Raw genomic sequence first — 25895 nt, 5'->3', positions numbered from 1 at the left:
ATATAATAACAATTTCACTGATAATGCATAACCTACGTGGTATTGACTGTTGGACCACTCTTTCTTAAGTACAACAAAATATTATATATATGTATATATATATTTTTTTTCTTTTGGTTGGTTTCTTGTCTTCTTATTTTGTTTCGGTGCTGTCAATCAAATTCACAGTTTAACGTCATGGTAGGCAAGTGGTCTTCCTCTGAGCTATACCCCAGCCCCTGCTGTCATTTTATTACAGGTAAGAAAATTGGAGCAAGTAACTTTCACACAGTCACACAGCCACACAACCACACAGCCGCACAACCACATAGCCACACAGTCACACAGCCACACAACCACACAGCTGCACAACCACACAACCACACAGCCACACAACCACACAGCCACACAACCACACAGCCACACAACCATACAGCCACACAACCACACAACCACACAGCCACACAACCACACAGCCACACAACCACACAGCCACACAACCACACAGCCACACAACCACACAACCACACAGCCACACAACCACACAGCCACACAACCACACAGCCACACTGTCAGGAAGTGGTGAAGCCTGAGATAGCAACTCAGGCAGTCAGGCTCCTCAAGTCATAGCCGTGACCCTCTGCCGCCTGTGTCTGAGTTGAAGCCTGGATGACCAGGCACCAACCCACACAGATCCACAGAGTGTTCAGACATAGGAGAACGAGTCGGTAGAACCCTGTGGTGGAGATTGTTCTGCCTGTCAAGATCAGAAAAAGTGCCACTGGGGACTCAGACCAGATCAGGTGGAGTCCAGGAGCCGGGCAGAAAGGTCTTTAAATTTCAAATGCTGAAGAAAGAAACTGAATATTTCAGCAGAGGAGTACCAATTGGATTTGTACTTTAAAGAGGTTTCTTTGTTACTGAGTAGAGATCTGAGTTCAAGGGAACAAATCAGAGAGGACCCCTCTGGTCAGTCACAGGTCTATACTGGAACACAGGATGAAATCAGGAGGGGCGGGGGGGAGGGGAATGGTTGGTGCGTGAAGTAATTTTTCCAATTAAAGTATACTGTCTTATACAAAAGCACTTTTGTAAAAGCTCCTGTTCAGGAATGGGGAAACACCTAGCAGGGTTGGTGGGAGGCACAAAGAATGACAGAAGCAAATCTGCCATCATGGGCTGGAGTCAGGGAGGGAGTCTGTCACATAGTCACAGAAGATATCAATACCCACCACTTGGCGGGTAAGTGGCTGGGGTTTCCCAGGTTGTGCTCTAAGCCCTTTCTGCATATTCATGGAATCATCACAGCAAGGCTCTGGGGAATATGGGGAAGCTATTAACGTTAACCCCATTTTACAGAAAGAGCAAGACAGGCCTACACACGACAACAAATGGCAGAACTGAGCCTTCGACTCTAGCAGGCTGACTCTAGACCATGGCTATTATCCACTCTGTTGACCTGTTTTTGAAAGATGTCCACTAATCCTACCAGCAGCCCAGAGAGCTGCCAGATGGCCAGGGAGCATGCACACAGCACTGGCAGCAATGGCCTGCCATTATTTTCTAACAAGGGTGATTGCATTTAAAACAAAACTAAGATATTTACGTTCAGTCTCAAGAAAGAACAGAGGGTAGGGCTGGAAGCCTGCTTTTGGATGGGTGTTGTGTGTGGACAATCTGGACAGTTTGGTCAACTTGAATTCAGAAAGTAACTTCCAAATGAATTAACCTATGACTGCAGATGATGGCCATTATAGCTAAGCACATCACTTTGAATTAAATTGTAAACTTTCTGGGTACAGTATATTAACCCTTCTTAAATGGTAAGACAGCCCTTTCAGCAGGTAAGGATTCAACATAGAAATGAGATATCAGTGAACGGTAAGGATGCTCTCAAGGAAGCCTCATTTTGGACAAGCATGCTTAACAACAGTTGTCTTCCTTCGTGTGTACTTGCCTTAGTTACCAGAGAGAGTATTCTTATTGATGAGGTGCTAGGTTTTATATTAATCAGATACTCTGAATGTATTTATTGTAATACCAGCCCACACTGGGGAGATCAACCAGAGGAGAAACAAGTGTATGTAGGGTACAGTTCTTTTCTCCAAGAAATTGAGAGTTCAGCCAGAGAAATACTGTAATAGCCAATGAGGTTTATCCAAGGCACAATTATTGCTAATTGAAACTTTTCCCAGTTTCAGTTGTAGAAGCTAGTTAATAATAAGCCTGAGCTAATAGGCCAAACAGTTTATAATTAATATAAGCCTCTGCATGTTTCTTTGGGACTGAGCGACTGTGAGATCAGGTGGGACAGAAACTTCTGTCTATAGCTAGGAGTCTTAGATGGGGTGATTCTTGTGGGATCCTGGGAGTTTCCTTGGCATCAGGTTTCTCCCTAACCCCATAATGGCTCCCTCTATCAAGATATCTCTTTCATTGCTCTCCCTTTCCATACCCCATCCTCATCCTGATCCATCACCTTCCCATCCCCCATCCTCTCCCATTTACTCCCCCCATCCCAGTTTACCCAGAACATCTCATCTATTTCCTCTTTCCAAGGAGATCCATGTATCCTTCTTAGGATCCTCCTTGCTACCTAGCTTCTCTGGGACTGAGGACTTTAGTCTGGTTATCTTTGCTTTATATCACATGAGTTAAGTACATATCATGTTTCTCTTTCTGAGTCTGGGTTACCTCACTCAGGATAATTTTTTTTCTAGTTCCATCCATTTGCATGCAAATTTCATGATGTCATTGCTTTTATTTCCTCTGAGTAATACCCCATTGTGTAGATATACCTCATTTTCTTATCCATTCTTCAGTTGAGGGGCATCAAGATTGTTTCCAGATTCTGTCTATTACAAATAATGCTGCTATGAACATAGTTGACCAAGCATCCCTGTGGTATGGTTAAGCATCATTTGGGTATATGCCCAAGAGTAGTATTACTATGTTTTGAAGTAGCTCTTTTGGCAGGTGTTGCTGCCTTTGTGCTGGGTTCTGAGACTTGAATGATAGTTCCACAGTGTTACTTGTGTTAAGTTTTGGGGGTTTGTAACACCATGCCCCAAGGCTTTCACAACATTTGGAAACTGGACCACCTTCTGGGGATCAAGTATTTCAACATATGTCCCTGTGAGGATATTTTACATTCAAAATATGGTAAAATTTCAACATAAAAATTGTTGCGGGGGCACAATCTGGTTGATAACAACCCACTTTTTACATCAGTCAAGGTATTCTGTCACCATACCTAAATCCCTTTAGAGTCATGTCATCATCCCCCAGTGCTCCCTTCCCTACCCCTGCTTTGGGATTTTCTTTTCCCATCACTAAATTTCCACATTTCAAATGGTATCTCCTCCAAGGATCCCTGCTGGATAAATCTTGCAGGTGTGTTAACTTCCTTGCTTGCTTCCGAATTTTCTGAGAAACTGCCATACTGAATACCAAAATGGTTGCACAAGTTTGCACTCCAACCAACAGAGGAGGAGTCTTCCCCTTACACCACATCCTCTCTAACATAGCCTTTATGATATTGGCCATTTGACAGGTGTAAGATGGTATCTCAGAGTCATTTTGATTTGCATTTCCCTGATAGCTAAGGATGTTGAACACTTCTTAAGTGTATCTTGGACACTTGAAATTCTTCTGCTGAGAATTCTCTGTTTAAACCTGTTCCCCAAATTTTAATGGGATGATTTGGTATTTTGATGTTTAGTTTCTTGGGTTCTTTATATATTTTGGATATCAGTCCTCTGTAGATGTGGGGTTGGTGAAGATCTTTTCCCATTCTGTAAGGTACCATTTTGTCTTATTGACAGTGTCCTTTGCCTTACAGAAGCTTTACAAGTTTCAGGAGGTACCATTTATTGATTGTCTATCTCAGTGTCTGTGCTACTAGTGATATATTCAGGAAGTAGTCACCTGTGTCAATATGTTCAAGGCTGCTTCTCACTTTCTCTTCTATCAACTTCAGTGTAACTGGATTTATGTTGAGGTTTTTTATGGACTTGACTTTTGTGCAGAACAATAGATATGTATCTATTTACATTTTCTACATGCCACCATCCAGTTATGTCAGCATAATTTGTTGAAGATGCTTTCTTTTTCTCCATTGTATATTTTTGGCTTCTTTGTCAAAAATCAGTTGTTCATAGGTGTGTAGGTTTATGTTAGAGTCTTCCATTCAGTTCCATTGTGTTTTTAAAAGAACAACGAAATTAACACACCTACAAAATTGATCCAGCAGGGGTTCTTGGAGGAGATGGCATTTGAAAGAATATATGTGAATTTGGTGAGGGGAAAAAAGAAATCCCAAAGCAGGGATGGGGGATGGGAGACGGGGAAACAACACAACTCTGAGGAGATTTAGGTGTGGTGACAGAACACCTTGACCTATGTAAAATGTGGGCTGTTATCAACCAGATTGTGTACCCCAACAATTTTTATATTAAAGCCTTACCATATTTTGAATGTGAAATATCCCCACAGGGACATATGTTAAAATACTTGGTCCCCAGCAGGTAGCCCAGTTTCAGAATGTTGTGGAACCCTTGGGGCATGGTGTTACAAACCCCCAAAACTTAGCACACCTGACATTATGATGGAACTACCATTCAGGTCTCAGAACCTAGCCTGAAGGCAGCAACACCTGCCAAAAGAGAACAAAGACCTGATTGATCAAAGCCAACAATTCTGGGAAAGTCTCTAAATGTACTAACCTTGCTTTTGGGCTTCTGTAGTTCTGCTTCTAGCTACCTGTTCTTGCTACCTGAGGTACACCAACCTGGTATGTGGTTTTTGCCTTAAAGCTCATCCAACATTCAGTGAAGTAGCCAGATGGCTAATAAAGTCTTCCCATTGACTTGAACACTTGTCTGATTGGTCTTCTCTGGTGGTATTGGTATTCACAATGATAATGTCTCGCTAGTAAACATAGAGATGGATCATTTGGGAGGGGCCCTTTGAAGGCTTGATACACACCTGGTTCCTGTCTGTCTCTCTGATTTCAAGCCCACCAAGGTCTAAGGCATCCTGCAGTGTGCTTCTACCACCATAAACTGTAGCTTCTCTATCATGATGTACTGTACTATAAGCCAAGATAAATTCCTTCCTTCTTTAAATTGTGTTTGTTGTGTATCCTGTCATAGCTACAAGGATGGTAACTAACACAAACCCTAATCCCCAAAACCCCAGGATGTGACTGTATATGGAGCTGGGGCCGTTAAAGAGGTATTTAACCTAATGCAGTCCTTGAAGTCACCCTAATTTAATCTGACTGATAAAGAAGAAAGGATGTAGAGACAGAGTGGAAAGTTCTGTGGAGATAGCGTGAGATGATAGCTATCTATAAACCAAGAGGATGAGTCCAAGAAAAAACAATTGTGCCAACATCCAGGACTTAGACTTGCAGCCTTCAGGCCTGCAAGAAAGTGAACTGACAATTCAGTCTTGTACCCTGCAGTGTTTTGTTATGGGGACTGGCTAACACATAGAAGGGTTAGCCATTATGGATGTGCTGATTTGCATACACTGAGGACCATTGTTTGGTCTACATCGATGGCTGCTGGTCACAGGGTGACAGGACTGGAGATGTGAGTGTACTGACGTCATAATTAATGGACTGCCCGGACTTCAATGTGTGGAATCAGCTCTGGAAATGCTTATTGACGTAATGAATAAATGCATGAAGTACACACCAGGTCAAGGTGTGAGCCTAAGTAACATTTGACAAAGGCAACCAGGGAAGAGCTTCACACCTTGTTTCTTCAGGCTCAATGTCATCCATTTATTTTACTTTACGTTTTTCCTATCCCTTATTTTCACTTAATTTTATTAAGTATGATTTTTTTTTATTAATGTGCAGCTTCCCCCACTAAAGTTTCTTCAGTGCTAGACTTTGTGGGTTTTGTTTTTCTTTTTCTCTCGGCACCTACAGCAAGAGTCCAGGGAACCTTTAGCAAATAAACGGTGATTAAATGAGCAAAAGTGGTTTCTTTCATGCTGAATTCCTAAATTGTTTAGCAAACTAACTACACACCCAGATTTAAGTAACATTAAAGGATTACATATAACACATTACATAGATTACATGATACAGCATATTAAGTAATATTTAAACATGTGTATAATGCTTAACAGCTAACAATGAGCTTTTAAGTGAATAATCTTGTTTGTATATCACAGTTTTGTCAAATGTAGGGAGCAGAGGAAACTGAGTGAGTGAAGTCATATGTGAATGTATATTGTTGACATCACAGCCACAATGAGGACTTTAGGGCATTGGGTCCATGGGAAATTAGCAAAACTGACTCCCTGTATGTGTCAGGCTCAAGGGGAGTGTTTATGGAGGTTTGATTAGCTCATTCCAAAACTGGCAACTCTTGTTTCTCCCACCTGTGTGTTTACAAGCTGAGACTGTTCTACAAAGACTGGTCTCCTAACAAAACTAGCTAAGCAGTCTCCCTGCATCATACCTAATAAACAGGCTGAGGCTCCAGGTTGCTGGTAGTAAGAGGTTCCTTCTATCCGAGTGAACACACCCCACCTGATCCCAGATTTTCTGTATGTATGTCTGTGTGTCTGTTCTTTCTTCATTCCCTCACTGTCCTGAGTCAGGGTTCGGGGATCCAAGCCACAGTCACTGTAACCAGTAGATAGATTAGGGTCCAGTTTACCAGTGTTGAAACCAAGTTCCAAAGAGGTTATGTGTACCTTACATAAGCACAACTGGAACTCATATTCTGTTCTTCTAAGAACTAATTTAATGTTCCTTTGGCTGTACCATGTTGCCTTTCTAATAGCTTTACTGAGTTATTATCTAATAATTCTACTATGTGGCAATAAAAGAAATCTCTGCATTACCTGCCGAGTTGCCAATGAGGAAATTGTATATTGGTGATCAGAATCCATTGCACTAAAATCAATAGGAACTCCACAGCAAGATACTCTTTGAGTCTCTTGGAAACTGATGTCTTCTCTCATGAGTTATGACATTTCATTGTTTTACCTTTCATGTAGCTCGGAAATGGAATTAAGATTTAATTATAATAAGAGTCTAATTTCTGGTCCAATTACAATCCTCTCTCCTACACTATTTTTACCTCCATTTTCACTTTAATTAATTGTGTATATAGATACAGAGTTTTGATTATTAGCTCTTTATAAATAGCTATGGTAGGAAATATAGGCAGTAAGCAATAACTAATACTAATTAAATGCTTATCATATGCCAGGGACCAACTTTGCAGTTTACACACACTAGCTCATTTCCTCTCATCAAAATCAAAACCTCACATTGCCAGAGAGACCAAATGTTGCAATATGTAATATTAAAATCAGTACTGTGAACTGTGAAAGGAAGACATGTGCCTCCTCCCTACTTCCCCTTCATCTGACTGCACCTCTTGCCTCACTTCTCTTCTTGGAATCCCTACTTCCACCCTTTCCTTTCTCTTGTTGAAACATGAGTTAGACCATCTGACTCATTGGCCCTAAAAGTCTGAGGCTATATCCTATCTCAATCTAACTAACCTTTTAAAAAAATGAGGCCCTGCAAAGTCTGGCTGGCCTCATTCATGATCCCCCTCTTCCACTCCCTGTGCTGTGGCCTCCTGGCCTGCACATTGGCCTATTCCAGGCATCCTTTTGTCTCTGTGATGGAGAAGCCTTGTTAACTAATTATCTTTAAGAGGAGGGACCAAGTTAGGGTGTGGCTTTCTGGGACCCAGAGGAAAACAGGTGCACAGCCCAGGTTCTCTCTCTCTCTCTCTCTCTCTCTCTCTCTCCCTCTCCCTCTCTCTCTCTTTCTCTCTTTCTCTCTGTGGGTCCCTTGCTGCACAGCTGAGCTTGGACTTCTCATTCCAGTTTCGTGAGTTTTCCCCTTACAATAAATAAAAATATAATTCTTTATTTTTAAGCTAGCCTGGTTATTTCCCAAATTGAGCTAGCTTCTACAGTTGGCACCCAACGTGGGGCTCAGGTCTCCAGTGGCTCTAGCCAGCTGCCGTCAGACTCCACACCCTTCATTTTGGCATAGAATTCCCATGCAGTGACCCTGAGAAGCCACTACACTCAGTCCTTCATATTTTCTCATTAAACGTCTCAACTGGCTTCTGGATCCAGTTTATCTGGACTGGATAAGCAGGACACAAGGAAAAGGACTGCCAAAACTTGCCAAGACAGGGTAAGACTTTTCTGAAAAATTCCCTGCCTCTAAAAATGGTCTGTCTGTTATGCTAGGCCTTGGCCAAAGTTGGTTGCTTCAATGTTGCAAATGAGACTCTTGGTGATTGCTCAGGCAGCCAATTGTCTCTGTCAGATACTACTCACTTTGGAAGCTGCTTGATTGCATGTCCTGCCTACTTAAGTAATGTTATCTCCCTTCTCAGGCCTTTGATGAGGTTGAAAATTAGATAGTCATAGTTACCTTCCTCTTATAATTTAGCCAAGCTTATTTCTGATGCAAGACTTAGACTCCTTAGGATAGAATGTTTATTAAAACATTTAGCATATATTCCTTGCTTAATATTGTTTATACTAGTTGTAATCTAGTAATATCTAACTTTATACTTGATATTTGTTCCTATTGTATATAGTTTGGCATTGGGTTTGGATCACTCTTGTTTAGACAAAAGGGGGAAGTGATGGGGAAGCCTTGTTAACCAATTATCTTTAAGAGGTGGGACCAAGTTAGGGTGTGGCTTTCTGGGACCTGAAGAAAAATGGCCCAGGTACTATCTCTGTGGTTTCCTCACCAAACAGATGAGTTTTGACTTCTTGTTCCAGTTTCGTGATGTTTCCCCTTATAATAAATAAAAATATAATTGTTTATCTTTAAGCTAGCCTGGTTCTTCCCAAAATCGAGTTAGCTTCTCCATCTCTGAATCTTTATATTTGCTGTTCCCCAAAGCTGGCACCCCTTCTTTCAGATATCTGTGTGGCTCACTTCCTTGCCATCTTCAGGGGTCAAACGTCACTGCCTCCAAGGGGACTTACTAATCCTCTTGCTAGCCTCTCCCTCCGAACTTGGTTTATTTATCCAAAGCACATTCAATTAACATAGTGTTCAGTTTATTTATGTGTGACTTATATCAAGTGTCTTAGGCCACAATAAAGACTTAGAAGGCAGGGATTTTATCTGTCTGATTATTTTGATACATTTAAGTCAACTAAAATAGAATTTCTCATACATTGGATGCCCAGTAAGTGAGAGACAGAGAGAGAGAGAAAGAGAGAGAGAGAGAGAGAGAGAGAGAGAGAGAGAGAGAGAAGATGTACTGGCACATTTGGGCACACATGCATAATCAAGTGTGTGTATACATGTGGGGGTCATAGAACAACCTTGGATACTGTTCCTCAGATGTCATCCATCTGAGACATTATCATTGGTTTGAAACTTGACATGTAGGCTAGGCTGGCTGCCCTGCTATCCCTGGTTATCCAACTGTCTCCATCTCTACTGTACTGAAATTACAAGGATCTGCCATCATGTCGTGCAATTTTTACATGAGTCCTAGAGATAAAACTCAGGTCCTCATGCTTGCAAAGCAAGCACTCTATCCCTCTGCCATCTCCACATCCCCCATGGTATCTTTCCTAAAATTAGTAAGGCAATGTGGATGGAAGAGACATATTAAGACATAAAACATCTTGTCTTTCAAATATATAATCTATTCAAGATGCTTTTGGCTATGTCTATGTGCTTGACTATATCCCAGCTTCTAGAAAACTATACAACTAGACAACTGAAAATAGTTCATTGTGTTGTTCCCAGGGCCCCTTGGTCTGCCCCTGAGTATCTGCAATTGAGAAGATGAAGAACAGAGGTCAGACTCTCCCACACCCTTGGAAGATGGCTGCCATTTCAAACAATGCATTCTCAGTTTTGCTTAGGACTGGCAGCTCTCAGAACTTGGGGAGGTAACACCCCTTAGTGAACACTGACCACAAAGTGATCATTGTTGCATAATACGTCTCCAAAGGATTTTTAGACACTAAACGTGGACAAGTCACAGGCACCTCAGTGCCAGTGGATGACAGACTGAATTTGGGACATACATGATACAATTATTTGAGGACTCCCACAGTAATAGAGACACTGTGAGAAAATGTGCTGTGTAAGGTCAGCAGCTGCGTAGGGTTGAGTTTCATATGACATCATGGAATTTCGATTTGGAAGGAACTTTAAAATCGTTTCCGCTAACTAAGCATTCCATCCAGAAGCGTCTTTGATTTTCACAGAGCAAAAACACATGACTACAGCATGATTTAGTCTCCTTTTCCTCTTACCATTGTAAAGTGGATTGTTATGAACCCACTTTATCCCCCACCCGAGAGCTCTCAGGGCCAGGATTTGCCTCCTCACCAACTTTCAGGCTCTTTGGCTGGAGGTAAAGTCTTTGTTCCACTCCGCTTAGTGTGTTCCTCACTGTTGACACTCCTGCCAAGTGTCGCCTTGTCGCTTTAATTGTTAGTCTTAGTGTGGGGCGGTTCTCCTTCTCTTTTAGAAGGAAAAAGCATTTATTTAATTTCTAACCCAATTAAACCATGAGCTCATGTTCTTTGAGCCAGAGAAATGGGCTCCAGAGACATGAGCAGAATAGAAATTGCTAATGCTGACATGATTCCCCTTTCCCCATGCAGAAATGACTAACATGGGGTGAGATTATCTGTGCTCCAATAGCTTTCCTCAATTAATTAATCAGCAGGTACCCATTCAAGAAACATGCTTTGGAAGATGCTGCAGGCTGCTGCCGTTCTTGGGAACACCAGGGTAATAACAGCACTCCAGAAGAGCTGCAGACACCAACAGACCCTGATGATGACCTCCATACACAAGTCCCTGACCTTGGGAGATTCCCTTGCACCCCAAAGACAGTGATGTGGCCTTGGAATTAGCAGAACAGAGCAGAAAATCTTACCTGTTCTACTCCTAACTAAAACAGAAAGGGAACCTGCACCCGCCCTAACGTATAACCAGCGAAAGACAAAGTGGCCACAGAGGCTGTTACTAGTGCCAGAAGAGCACTGAGCCTCACACCAAAGGATGGGCTCTGCTGAGTACATGGGAGGTGTTTGAGTCCGTCTCTGTGGCCTTCAGGCTTTAGTTCTCATTCCTGAAAAACAAGACGGCTAAGCCAGAGGACCTCAAGGCTCGAAGTGTTCCTGGCATGTGTGTACCTGGGAGAGACCCCCAGGCTCTTCCCTCCTGTTTCCCTCACCTGTTTTCCAGCACCACTTCGTGCCAACACAGAGCATTATCGCAGGGTAAATGTTTCTTTGAATTTACTGTCAGACAGGATATTGGGGGTTTAATGTGACCAAGAAATTGGAGAGCCAAGCCTCTGACCTGGATTAAGAATAGGGAAGCTGGTCTGCAATGTGGCACAGGTTGAAAAAAAATGGGGCATGAACTCAGGGAGCCAAACAAAAGAACTAGCGACATCTAGGCTTGATGGTATGAGGAAAAACCTTTAAACTGGAGAAAAATTTCCTGATCGACTTTATTAAAATTTAAATATCTAACCAGGCTCCTTGTTCTCTGGCCAGAAACCAACAAGGAAAATGAGCTAAAAGGAAAAGCAGCATCCATAGGAGGGTAGCAATACAAAATGATGGGAAAAAAAATGGTCCTTGTTACAAAAATCAAGTCTCAAAAGATAGGTCATAGGTCAAAGCAAGAAAACAGCCTAGTGAGATCCTTGGGTAATGTGAGGTTCCTTGAGAGTTCCTGCAACACACACACACACACACACACACACACACACACACACACCCACACACACACACACACATACACACACACTTTTTTACTGCTGGATGAGTCCATATTATAGAAATTCAGTAATTTATGTTTGAATAGTGAGGAAAGGACTTCATAACTGTCCCGGTTTGCTTTCTGTTGCTGTGGTGAAACCACAAAGTTGATTTCATCTAATCCTTCTGGGTGGCAGCCCATCATTGACGGAAGTCAGGGCCAGAACTCAAGGCAGAAACCTGGAGGCAGGAACGGAAGCAGGGACCATGGAAGGATGCTGTTTACTGACTTTCTCAGCCATACTTCTTAACACAGACCAGGCCTCCCTGCTTAGGGATGACACTACCCACAGTGAGCTGGGCACTTCCACATAAACTACAATTAAGGAAATGTCTCATTTTTGAGCTAGAGAGGTGGCTAAGAGCACCTACTGCACTTGCAGGGGATCCTAGCTTTCTTCCCAGCACCCACATCCATCCAGTTCCAGGGAATCCAGAGCCCACTTCCAGCCTCCCGAAGGACAAGGCACTTACTTATGTGCACAAAGTGTGTGTGTGTGTGTGTGTGTGTAAACTTTTTAAAAACAAAATGTCTCATACACATGGCCATGAGCTAGTCTGACGGAGACAGTTCCTCAATTCAGGTTCCATCTTTCCAGGTGACTAGTTTGTATTAGGTTGACAAAAACTAACCAGTGCCTTCACTACCTAGATGAGTAAAGAAATGAAAAGCCATCTATTGATGGGAATCTGCACTGTACAATGAAAGAACAGGTGCTGCATTCTCTGAAAGCATAGCTTAGTGTTCCTTCCTGGGATCTCCACAAATTCATTTCTCTCACAATAAAACAAAGAAGTACATCTTGAACATCTGAACCTTCTTCTGCAAGCCTTCTGAGAAGAAGCAAGGCTTGGGAAAGTAATTGTCTGAAGACTGTTTTGCTATGTACTGTCCCCAGCCAGCCTGAAATACTGAGAAGCAAATGTTTTCAATCATCTCCCGTGTGGAGAAGGTTTATTTTCTCACAACTGTGGGAAACAAAACCAAGTCGCTGATTTCTTTCCCGAGTAAGTCAACTTCCAATTGCGAGCCTTTATCGGAAAAGAGTCTGACTAAATTCACATGTTCTTGTTTAGTAGCCTTTGGCACATGCAAAGACCATGTTCTGGATTTTGTCTTGCTTCTTCTCACGATGATCAAGAGAGAAAGCTCCCCATGCATGTACAGATGATTACCATACGGAATTGCGACACAGTATTTATTGCTGAGTCAGGATCTTTCAGGCACTAGATGCCAAATGAAAAGCAAAACGCTCCTGAAAACATAAACTTAGGTTCTGCGATGACCGTTTCCCACGTTAAGCCTCCTCCTCATTGCAGGTGGCTGAACTGCATTTCCTGGATGTCTAGGGATGACAGGTGGCTGAGAACAGGGACTTTTCAGGCATTGCAAAAAAAAAAAAATAGTTGTTGTACCTTTTTGAAGGAGCGGAGTTTGGAAGGTTGGGAAAAGGGAGTGGGTCAAAGAAGCTTTTCTCTGTAGATTACACAAGTCAAAGGAAGAGGGCATAAATATTCCAAGTGGAAGAAAAGGCAACAGATGCTCACTCCCAGACCTCCAATTAATGCCCCAGGCAGACTCGCCTCTTCCACAGATAAATCACAGTTGGGACACTAAAAAAATAATGGATATCAAAGCACCCTGAAGAAGACAGACAATGTAAAGAAAGCATATAGCCAGAATTATATTTCATACAGTCCCCTGAGGTTAAGGTAGTGAGTCCACCGCTCCCCAGTTTCCACCTGCCTTCTGAGGGGCAGGTCCATTTAACTGTGGCCAGGACAGTAGCCTACACTGCACTGCATCATCGTAAGGAATTTGTCTCTAGTCCATCCTTGTAGAGCAAAATGTGGTTAAATGGACCCATTAGAAGGCACATAGCGATTTGGGAGCACCACTTTCTCAACTTCAAAGGATTATGTAAAAATCTGATTTGGGAAATATTCATTAAAACATAATATCCTTATGATAATCCTCAGTCTCTTCCCCTCCTCTGTGGCTTTGAGGGCTTCCTCTTTCAGGGGGCATAGCTTCAAGGTGAGGTGCTGGCAAACAAGAACGTAGGAGTGACATGAAAAAATAGACTTCTACTGTATTAAGTCACCAATACATTGTGCAGTCAGTATCAGTAACTTCAGTCCTTCTCTACCCATGCTTTTGTGTTCCATGAGATTCATACTACTTTTATCAGGTACATTGTTATAATTGTTCTTTTTATGAAATATTATTACTAATCTTTGGCTGAACTTAAATTACCAATTAAACTGCATCATAAGTATGCATGAAGGGTGAGAAAGCACGTCCCATGTGGGATGCATCGCTCTCTTCAGGTTCAGGCCTCCATGGAATATCTTGGGCCATAACCAGCACAGAGGAGGAAAACCTACTGAGGTTCCCTTGCTGGAAACTGAATCTCCATAACTTATTTATCTTGTATAACTGAAACTCCGGATCTCTTGACAACAATATCTCTTCCCTCACTCCCAGACCCCAGCAACCACTATCCAGCTGTCTGTGTCTATGATCTCAGCTACCTCAGATTTCATGATAAAGGAGATTGTGTAGTATTGACCTCTCCATGTCTGACTTGTTCCACTCACTTTACAGGTTCTCGCACATTATTTAAACGGACAGTTTCTATCTTCTTTTTAGGCCAAATAATATTCATATATATTTAATGTATGTGCATATAAACTATATATAATATACATATGATCACACAAACAACCTCTAGTTATCCATATTTAGGCTGTGTGTATATCTTGGTTGGTGTGAATATGGCTGCATTGGACTTAAGAAAACAGCTCTCATTTTGATGTACTGAGTCATTTCTTTTGAATTTATATGCAATAATGGAATGCAAACCCTGAGGCAACTCTGCTTTTGGCTTCTTTTTAGGAACCATCATAACTGTTTCCTACAATGGAAACAATTTTCCATTAAACTTCATTCCCACCAAGAATGTGCAAAGGATGTCTTTTGTCCACAGTCTTGCCAATACTTGCAATCTTTCATGGTTTTGCTAATAGCTATTCTAACAGTTGGTTTCTGGTTATGGTTGTTTGTTTATTTGCGTATTCATTGGCTTGTTTGTGTGGGGCACTAGAGAGTGGATGTAGCCCTTAAGGCGTCTTGGCAAGCACTCTTCCACTGAGCTGTAATCTCCCAGAACTGTCTGACTTTTTCTTTTGAAGTCACCCAGGCAAGCTTTGAACTCACTCTGTAACTTAAGTTGGCTTTGAACTTGCCATCCTCCTGCCTCAGCCTCCCAAGGAGCTAGAATTACAGGCCTATGCTGCCCTGTCCATTTGTCTTGGTTTATTTTGCTTTGTTCTGCTTTGCTCTGCTTTTGGGACACAGTCTCATTGTGTAGCACAGGCTAGTCATAAACCTTTTATGTGACCCAGGCTGTCTTCACATTTCTGATGATCCTGCTATGGTCTCCCAAACAGTGCTCATTGTAATTTCAATTTGCATTTCCTTCACGGGTAGTAATAATGAGTATTCTTCATATGCCCATTGGTCACTTGTATGCTTTAGAAATGTCTAATCTTTATACCAGTGGGAGATTATGTGCAGCAAATAATTTAGTCAGAGGAGGGCACGTGCTTTTAATCCCAGGATATTTATTTTGATGGATGTGTTGCTGGCTCAGTGTAACACAATAGAGCAAGACTCCATGAGAGAGGAAAAAAATAAAACGATAAATCTTCCGACCTCCTGAAATGAAATCAGAACCCACAGCGGTGAGAAAACAGTAGGACTTTAAATGTCAGAACTTTCTTAAAGCTCAGCTGGCATCAGAAACTGGCACAAAATGGCATAGCACATGGCCCGGTGCAGTGGAACATGCTGCAGTGCCTCCCTGAATGCACAAAGATTCGCGGTAGAGTGAGGTAACCCAGACCCAGAAAGGCAATTATCATATGTACTCACTCATAAGTGACTTTGGGTTTTTTTTTTTTTTTGGTTTTTCGAGACAGGGTTTCTCTGTAGCTTTGGTGCCTGTCCTGGAACTAGCTCTTGTAGACCAGGCTGGCCTCAAACTCCCAGAGATCTGCCTGCCTCTGCCTCCCGAGTGCTGGGATTAAAGGCGTGCGCCACCACTGCCAGACATCATAAGTGACTTTTAGACATTAAAAAAAAAAACAGCCTACAATTCACAATCCCAGAGAACCTAGACAACAAAGAGGACCCTAAGAGAGACATACATGGATCTAATCTACATGAGATAGAAAAAGACAAGATCTCCTGAGTAAATTGGGCGCATGGGGACCATGGGAGAGGGTTTAAGGGGAGGAGAGAGGAAGGAAGGGAGCAGAGAAAAATGTATAGCTCAAAAATAATGAATAAGAACAACAAAAAAAAATATCCCGTTCCAGTTTCTATCCCTTTGGCTCTGATAAAAATACTTTGACAAAGGCGACATGCAGGCAGAAGACTGTATTTTGGCTCAGTGTTGAGATACAATCGTCACAGGGAAGGTCAAGGCGGCAGGAGTCTGACGTGACCGGTGCATTCTCTGTTATTGGGAAGAGGAGAGTAACAACTGCTTGAACTCAGCTCAGAATCCAAATGGGTCTAAGAACATCAGTGAACAGAGTCAAGATAACCCTCACAGGCACGCTGAAGAGGCCGATCCCCTAGAGCAGTGGTTCTCAACCTTCTTAACACTGCAACCCTTTAATACAATGCCTCGTGTTGCGGTGACCCCCAACCATAAAATTATTTCACTGCTACTTCATAACTGTGATTTTGCTACTGCTATGAATCGCACTGTAATTATCTGATATGCAGGATATCTGATATGTGACCCCTGTGAAAGGGTGGTTCAACCCACCAAGGGGTCGAGACCCACAGGTTGAGAACCACTGTCCTAAGTGATTCTAGATCCCTGTCAAACTGATAATTAATGCTAATCATCACCAATTACTATAAATGTGATGCTGGCAGAAAGTGCGTTTGGCCAAGCTCCACTTTAGCAGGCAATACTTGGGAAGTAAGAGCATTAGGTGAGCTAGAGATCTGGCTCAGAGTTAGCAGGCTCGCCAAGAAATGTGAACTAAATGTTTTATACTAGAAAATTCACATAATCCCTCTGTGTTATTAACATTTATGCTCCCAAAGTAACTTTTTGAAAATAAAAGCAATCATATTGAGAAATTAGAATAGAGCAGGAAGAACATGTCTTTTGTTACCTTCTTTGTTTATTTTTTAAAGAGAAAACAAACTCTTTTTTCATTTTACATACCAATCCCAGTTCCCACTCCCTCCCTCCATCCCATTCCCTCCACCCTCCCCCCTCAACCCCACTTCTCATTCACTCCTCAGAGAGGGTGATGTGGGAGTGATTTTTTATTAATAAAGAAACTGCCTAGGCCCATTTGATAGGCCAACCCTTAGGTAGGCAGAGAAAACAGAACAGAATACTGGGAGAAAGAAGCTGAATCAGGCAGTCGCCATGATTCTCCCACTCCAGACAGACGCAGGTTAAGATCTTTCCTGGTAAGCCACCTCGTGGGCTACACAGATTATTAGAAATGGGTTAGATTAATATGTAAGAGCTAGCCAATAAGAGGCTGGAACTAATGGGCCAAGCAGTGTTTAAAAGAATACAGTGTCCATGTAATTATTTCAGGGCATAAGCTAGCCATGCGGGCTGCCGGGTGCCGGGGACGCAGCCTGCCACTCATAGCTACAAGAGGGTAAGGCACATTGCTTTGGGGAAGGTCCAAGGCCCTCCCTACTATATTTAGGCTGAGCAAGGTATCTATCCAAAGAGAATAGGTTCCAAAAAAGCCAGTACAAGCAGTAGGGATAATCCTGGTGCCACTGCTAGTGGCCCCTCACTCTGCTCCAGCCATGCAACTGTCACCCACATTAAGAGGGACAACTTTGGACCTTCAAGCTTGCCTTTTGGCTTGGCAAAGCTATCCACAGAGCAAAAAGTGGCCTTTCACCTCTTCAGCTTCCTAGATGCTCTCCGGGGAATCGATTTTCTCATCCTGCCGAGACAGATAGACTAAATCTTCCCCTCTCACAGGAGAATCTTTGGGCCTCTTGTACTCAGCAGCTAACAGCAAGCACTGCTTCTAGGCTGATGTTCTCCAAAGACTGAAAAGAACTTTGGAATTGCCTGTATAGCAAAAAAAAAAAAACTGACTCATTTTTGCTCATTTATCCCTCCCAGATGTGACTAATGGCATTTGATGACTTAAGGTACTGGTAGCTCATTATTTTATTTGTTAAGTTTCCTGCTGAAATACAGACAGGTGTGCCTCTTTCACAGGCTTCATAGTTCAGGACTAAAAATCCAGAGTTCCCAATTCCCTTTAATCATCTTTTAAATTTGTCCATACCTTTTAACCTAAAGCAATAGCCTTTTGCTATGACAGATACCTACAGGTTCCTGGAAAAAGTTCTACTGCTGTATCAAAAATCAAGTCTGGCAATAAATTAACAATCTCCAGAGCTTATTTTAACCCCAAACAGTTTCGAGCATATTTTACAGGTCACTCCTACTGTCTGGGCCAAGACCAACTTATAAAGCACTCTTCCAACATCTATGCCTGCTCCTGGGACTTCACCATTGGTACCAACTCTCCTGGATCAAGGACACCTACCAACTAAAATCTGTTTTTATCTGCTGTTGTGTCCCAATTATACACCCAAGTTTCACCTGTACAACCAGGGCACTTCTGACAGCTGATGACTTCCTATGGCTAGCTCCATTTATAGGGCCAATAATAATATTTTTTTTCTCCGATCCACCTGCCTTCTCATCTCCCTCAAAAAGCAGCTGCCTGAGGACTCCAGGATGACAATAAACCAGATGCTGCTCCAGCCGTTCCTCTCGCTGAGTGTGAGCCCAGTTCCCAGCTCCCCCCTCTCCCACATCACCCCATGCCCACAGGAAGTAGCCAGACTGGAGCCAACAACCCTATATCCAAGGAATCTGGGATGATTACTCGAAAGCGTCACCCCAGCCCCTGGCACCCACCATTGGGGCAGGAAGCTCCATTTCAAGCCTCCTCCCCCTGGGAGTTACCTTGGTCCAGACTCCACCTCTGAAAAAGGCCACCAAAGGCTAACTCCTCCCCAGGGAGGGTCAGGACCACTCCCACGGGGTATTTAGGTTGCCACTGAGAAAAAGAATAACTGGTCTTTGAGTTTTGCATGATCATCCCCCACCCCTGTCTCTCTCTCTCCCTTGCCATGTTCCCGGCCACCAGAGTGCGCTACATTTATTAAACGTGGGCATTTTTTATTCAGTATAATTTGGTCTGATTGGAATTATTTGTGTCAGGGGAGAGACTCACCTAAGGAATTATTCCTAAGACATAGGTGTGTGCATTAGTACCCAGGCCTTCAATTTGATTCCGTTGGTTAACCTCTCTGTTTTTATGCCAATACCAAACTGTTTTCATTACTGTAGCTCTATAATAAAGCTTGATGTCAGGGATGGTGATGCCTCTGGAAGTTCCTATATTGTATAGGATTGTTTTGGCTATCCTGAGTTTTTTGTTTTTCCATATGAAGTTGATTATTGTTCTTTCAAGGTCTGTGAAGAATTGTGTTGGAAATTTGATGGGGATTGCATTGAATCTATAGTTTGCTTTTGGTAGAATTGCCATTTTCACTATGTTGATCCTACCTATATAAGAACATGGGAGATCTTTCCATTTTCTGGTATCTTCTTCAATTTCTTTCTTCAAAGACTTAAAGTTCTTATCGAAAAGGTCTTCCGCTTCTTTTGTTAGTGTTACCCCCAAGATATTTTATGTTATTTGTGGCTATTGTGAGAGGTGTTATTTCTCTGATTTCCCTCTCAGCTTCTTTATCATTTGTGATAAATGATAAAATCAGGAGGGCTACTGATTTTTTGAGTTGCTCTTGTACCCTGCTACATTACTGAAAGTATTTATCAGCTATAGATGTTCCCTAGTAGAGCTTCTGGGGTCACTTATGGATACTATCATATCATATACAAATAAGAAAAGTTTGACTTCTTCCTTTCCAATTTGAATCCCCCTTGATCTACTTTTGTTGTCTTATTGCTCTAGCCAGAATTGTGTTGAACAGATATGGAAAGAGTGGACAGTCTTGTCTTGTTCCTGATTTTAGTGGGATCACTTTGAGTTTCTCTCCATTTGATTTGATGTTGGCTGTTGACTTGCTGTATATTGTATGTTATGTTTAGATATGTTCCCTGTATCCCTGATCTCTCCAAGACCTTTATCATGAAAGTGTGTTGAATTTTGTAGAATGCTTTTTCAGCATCTAATGAGATGTTCATATGGTTTTTTAATTCAGTTTATTTATATGGTGGATTACATTGATAGATTTCATATGCTGAACCATTCTTACATCTCTGGAATAAAGCTGACTTGATCATCTGGATGATTTTTGTTGATGTGTTCTTGGATTTGGTTTGTCAATATTTTTTCTAGTATTTTTGTATCTATGTTCATAAGTGAGATTGGTCTGTAATTCTCTTTCTTGATTGGGTCTTTGTGTGGTTTTGGTATCAGGGTAACTGTAGCCTCATAAAGAGTTTGGCAGCCTGGTATTGGCTCAAAAACAGACAGGAGGACCAATGGAACTGAATCAAAGATCTGGATACTAATCCACACACCTACAAACATCTAATTTTTGACAAAGAAACAAAAAAATAGGAAAAAGAAAGCATATTTAACAAATGGTGCTGGCATAACTGGACACCAACATGTAGAAGAATGAAAATAGATCCATATCTATCACCATGCACAGAACTCAAGTCCAAATGGATCAAAGACCACAACATAAAGCCAACCACACTGAACCTCATGGAAGAGAAAGTGGGAAGTACACTTGAACACATTGGTACAGGAGACCACTTCCTAAATATAACCCCAGTAGCACAGACACTGAGAGAAACAATTAATAAATGGGACCTCCTGAAACTGAGATGCTTCTATAAAGCAAAGAACATGATCGACAAGACAAAATGGCAGCCTACAAAATGGGAAAACATCTTCACCAACCCCACATCAGACAGAGGTCTGATCTCCAAAATATACAAAGAATTCAAGAAATTGATCATCAAAAGAACAAATAATCTAATAAAAAAATGTAGTACAGACCTAAACAGAGAATTCTCAACAGAGGAATCTAAAATGACTGAAAGACACTTAAGGAAATGCTCAACATCCTTAGTCATCAGAGAAATGAAAATCAAAACAACTCTGGGATTCCATCTTATACCTGTAAGAATGGCCAAGATCAAAAACATTAATGAGAGATTATGCTGGAGAGGATATGTTGTAAAGGAAACACTCCTGCATTGCTGGTGGGAATGCAAATTGGTACAGCCCCTTTGGATATCAGTATGGTGATCTCTCAGAAAATTAGGAAACAACCTTCCTCAAGATCCAGCAATACCACTTTTGGGTATATGCCCAAAGGATGCTCAATCATACCACAAGGACATGTACTCAACTATGTTCAAAGCAGCATTGTTTGTCATAGCCAGAACCTGGAAACAACCGAAATGCTCATGGACCAAAGAATGGATAAGGAAAATGTGGTACATTTACACAATGGAGTACTACACAACAGTAAAAAATAATGACATCTTGAAATTTGCAGGCAAATAGATGAATCTAGAAAACATTTTATAGAGTAAGGTAACCCGGACCCAGAAAGACAAATATCATATGTGCTCATTCATAAGTGAATTTTAGACATAAAGCAAGGAAAACCAGCCTACAATTCACAATCCCAGAGAACCTAGACAACAAAGAGGACCCTAAGAGAGACATACATGGATCTAGTCTACATGGGAAATAGAAAAAGGCAAGATCTCCTGAGTAAATTGGGAGCATGGGGACCTTGGGAAAGGCTTGAAGGGGAGGGGAGAGGAAGGCAGAGGAACAGAGAAAAATGTATAGCTCAATAAAATCAATAAAAAAAGAGTTTGGCAATGTCCTTTCTGTTTCTATTATGTGGAACAATTTGAGAAGTATAGGTATTATCTCTTCTTTGATGTTCTGGTAGAATTCTACACTGAAACCATCATCCAGTCCTGGCCTTTTTGTGGTTGGGAGCCATTTGATGACAGCTTCTATTTCCTTGCAATTTATAGGTCTATTTAAATTGTCCACCTGGTCTTGATTTAATTTTGGTATGTGGTACCTCTCTAGAAAATTGTCCATTTCTTTTACATTTTCCAATTATGTGGAGTACAAGTTTTTGTACTATTTTGTAGTATGACCTAATGATTCTCTGGATTTCCTCCTTGTCTGTTGTTATGTCTCTCTTTTCATTTCTGATTTTGTTAATTTGGATGTCCTATCTCTGCCCTTTGATTAGCTTGGATAATGGTTTGTCTGTCTTGTTGATTTTCTCAAAGAACCAGCTCTTTGTTTCATTAATTCTTTGTATTGTTTCCTTTGTTTCTATTTTGTTGATTTTAGATCTCAATTTGATTATTTCCTGACATCTACTTCTCCTGGGTTAGTTTACTTCTTTTTGTTCTAGAACTTTCAGGTGTGCTATTAAGTCCCTATTGTGAGCTTTCTCTACTTCCTTTATATAGGCACTTAGTGCTATGAACGTTCCTCTTAGCACTGCTTTCATGGTGTCCCATAAGCTCGAGTATTTTGTGCCTTTATTTTCATTGAATTATAGAAAGTCTTTAATTTCTTTCTTTATTTCTTCCTTGACCAAGGGGTGGTTCAATAGAGCACTGTTCAATTTCCATGAGTTTGTAGACTTTCTGAGAGTTTGTAGGCTTTCAAACTTTAAACCATGGTGATCTGATAAGATACAGGGGGTTACTCCAATTTTTTAAATATCTGTTAAGGTTTGCTTTGTTACTGAGTATGTGATCAAATTTAAAGAAGGTTCTATAAGGTGCTGAGAAGGCATATTCTTTTGTGTTTGAGTGGAATGTTCTGTAGATGTCTGTTAATTTCATTTGAGTCATGATATCTGTTATTTATTTCTCTGTTAGGTTTCTGTCTAGTTGACCTGTCTATGGGGAGTGTGGTGTGTTGAAGACTCCTACCATTAGTGTGCCAGGTTTGATGTAAGATTTAAGCTTTAGTAATGTTTCTTTTACATATGTGGGTGCTCTTGTATTTGGGGCATAGATGTTCAGGATCGAGATTTCATCTTGATGAATTGTTCCTGTTATGAGTATAAAGTGTCCTTGTCCATCTCTTTCGATGGATTTTAGTTTGAAGTCTATTTTGTTAGATATTTGAATAGCTACACCCACTTGTTTCTTAGGTCCATTTGACTGGAAAATCTTTTCCCAATCTTTTACTCTGAGGTAATATCTGTCTTTGAGGTTGAGGTGTGTTTCTTGTGTACAGCAGAAGGCTAAATCCTGCTTTTGTATCCATTCTCTTTGCCTGTGTCTTTTTATAGGTGAATTGATTCTGTTGATATTAAGAGATATTAATGACCAGTGATTGATAATTTCTGTTATGTAATAAATCTTTTTTTCTTTGAGACAGGGTCCCAAACTGCCTTCACAATCACATTGGAGTGCAGGATGTTCTCATTCATGATCTTTTTGCTTCATCCTTCTTGATGCTTAGCATCTCTGTGCCAAGCCATAATCACAGTAATATATGCAAGTTTTCAACAGGAGTAAATGTCAGTTATGTAATTTGATGTTAATTTTCAAGTGGAATCTTAAATATGGCCTTAGAGATTAAATTATTTACTTATGTGCTAATAAATAAATGATATTTTTAAAGTAAAATCTCTAGTGCCTATTTTGTAGTCAGGTTATTTAGGTAGTTTTGCTGTGGAACTGTATGAGTTCCCAAACCAGGGAAAGACTCTTCTTCATGTTTTCTTCTAATAGATTCATAGCTTTGTGTCTTCCTTTCATGCCTTGAGCCCATTTTGAATTGCATTTTGTTCGCGGCATGAGATGAAGGCTCGTTTCTATTTTTCCCACATGTAAATATCTAGTTTTCCCAATCACATTTCATACAGACACTGAACCGACCCAATTTTGTACTCTTGGCACTTTTCAGGCACTGCTTCATAATAGATGCATGGTTTCCATGGACTCTCTTCTCTGTTCTATTGGCCTAAGTACCTTATTTTAGGATGGCTCTGTACAGTCCTGATTACTGTGGTTTTGTGATGTTTTGAAATGGAGAAGTGTGATATTTCCTGCCTTCTTCTCCTTGTTATTCAAGATTGCTTTGATTATTGAGACTCACATATATTTTAGAATTGCTTTTTCTGATTCTATAATGAATTATGTGGTAGGTATAGTTTTTCCAATAGGAGAGGAAGAGTTTTTCTCATAAAAACAACTCCTTTCCATTGTGTTGTTTTAATATCTAGGTTTTTTCACCTCGGTGACTATTCTGTACCTTCCATCTATTGGTCAAACACTTGCTGTTTAAAGCAATGTACATACATCTTCTTTTCTACATGGCAATGACTCAAACCTTAAAGACATAAATATATTCATGCGTATTTATATATCAGCTACTGAATTTGTATATGTGTTATATCTTTCCAAAGGACGAAGCATACCATTCCAAATATAGCTGCTGAATTTGAGTATCAAATATACCTCAGAGCTTCCAGGAGGCCAAGACTAAGAAGAAAATAGGAAGATTATATACAACTCTACATATAAGGAAAATGAAGCATCTTATACACACAAAAAAAAATGCTTTTGAACTCTTTGCATTTTCATTTTATTTTCCTAATAGCATTTGGCTCATCACTGTCTTCCCTGGGCTGCCATAAGCAAAAACAACACAACCCTTAACATATGGTCTGCTAAGAACAAATTTGTGCAAGAGTAAGCTGGACTAAAAAACTAATTCTTGAAGTTTTGTGGAGCAAGAATGTGCAATGTTTTGCATACATTATCTGTCGTGCTCACAGTGTCCCTGAGAAATGATATAAATATTTCCATTTCACAAGTGAATGAACTAAGAAATTAAGTAACTTTTCTGACATCACATACCCAGGCCTATCTGGATCCAAATGTTGCATTTTCTCCATTAATCAACAGCCAACCTCCATCAAAAATGTTATGTTATTCCTAAAGGTGTCTTGCTGAAAACTGCAGGCATATTGAGTCAGAGAGAGAATATCTCTGAATGTTTTGCATCTGACATTTTCTTAAAAACCAACACTGGGAACTGTTTTCATCTTCTCCCTGCATCTTAAGGAATCATAGGCGCACATGTGAGCCGGGGGTGGCTTTGTTTTGTACACTGCAGCAATTACTCATTTGGGGGATGCACTCAATACAAATGGGATTTGGAGCCACTGGGCTTCGTCAGATGCAGGTGCACTAAACCAACTTTGAGCTGGCAGAGCTCAATATAGAGATTTACGTCTCAAAAAAAATGTATGGAGAATGCATTAAAACCTATGAAACGTGATAGGAGTAGGGAATCTCCCTATCGATCAGAGGACTCTCTCAAATTAAGCCTTTCCACTCCATTTCCAGGGCTACTCACTAGGCCAGACCCTTGTTATCTCTCCCCTATAATGGATGATAACTCCCTAACCATCTGCCCTGCCTCGGGCCTCAGACCTCTCACCCTTATCGCTTCCATTTTTACAGCCTCAAACAGCATGGTCCTTAAAAATGATCCTATCTGTCGCTTTCCTTGTTAATGTCCATTGCTTCAGGTGACAGGGCACACCAGGCATCTTACTACTCAGCCCCAGCTCATCGCTCCTGTTGGCTTTCCTTTCCAGTCTCTCTTCTCTTCCCATCTCACTAGTATATCTTGCTCCAGCCCCTCTGACCTCAACATTCCACACTGTGGCTTTTCACATATTATGGTGACTCATGTATAACCATAGAACAAATCATGTTGATTAAATCTTTTATAATAATGTTTTGCTTTTTGTTATGATAAAATTAGCATATGAATTATGTTTAAAACAGACATGTAGATTAGTTAAAAAGAGGAAGGTAAAAATTAATCATACACCAACCATCCAGGTAAAATTACCCTTGTTGACATTTGATGAAAGTTTTTTCATGCACAAGTGTACTGGTTTTTAATTAACAATAAATTTTACGAACTTTCTACATATTAAGATTTATCCTACA

This window comes from Microtus oregoni, unplaced genomic scaffold (assembly GCF_018167655.1).
Source record: "Microtus oregoni isolate MIOR12 unplaced genomic scaffold, Mior012 000000F_ref0000247, whole genome shotgun sequence".
NCBI lineage: Eukaryota > Metazoa > Chordata > Mammalia > Rodentia > Cricetidae > Microtus > Microtus oregoni.
The sequence above is the reverse complement of the archived record's forward strand: the minus strand, read 5'-3'. Positions refer to the sequence as shown.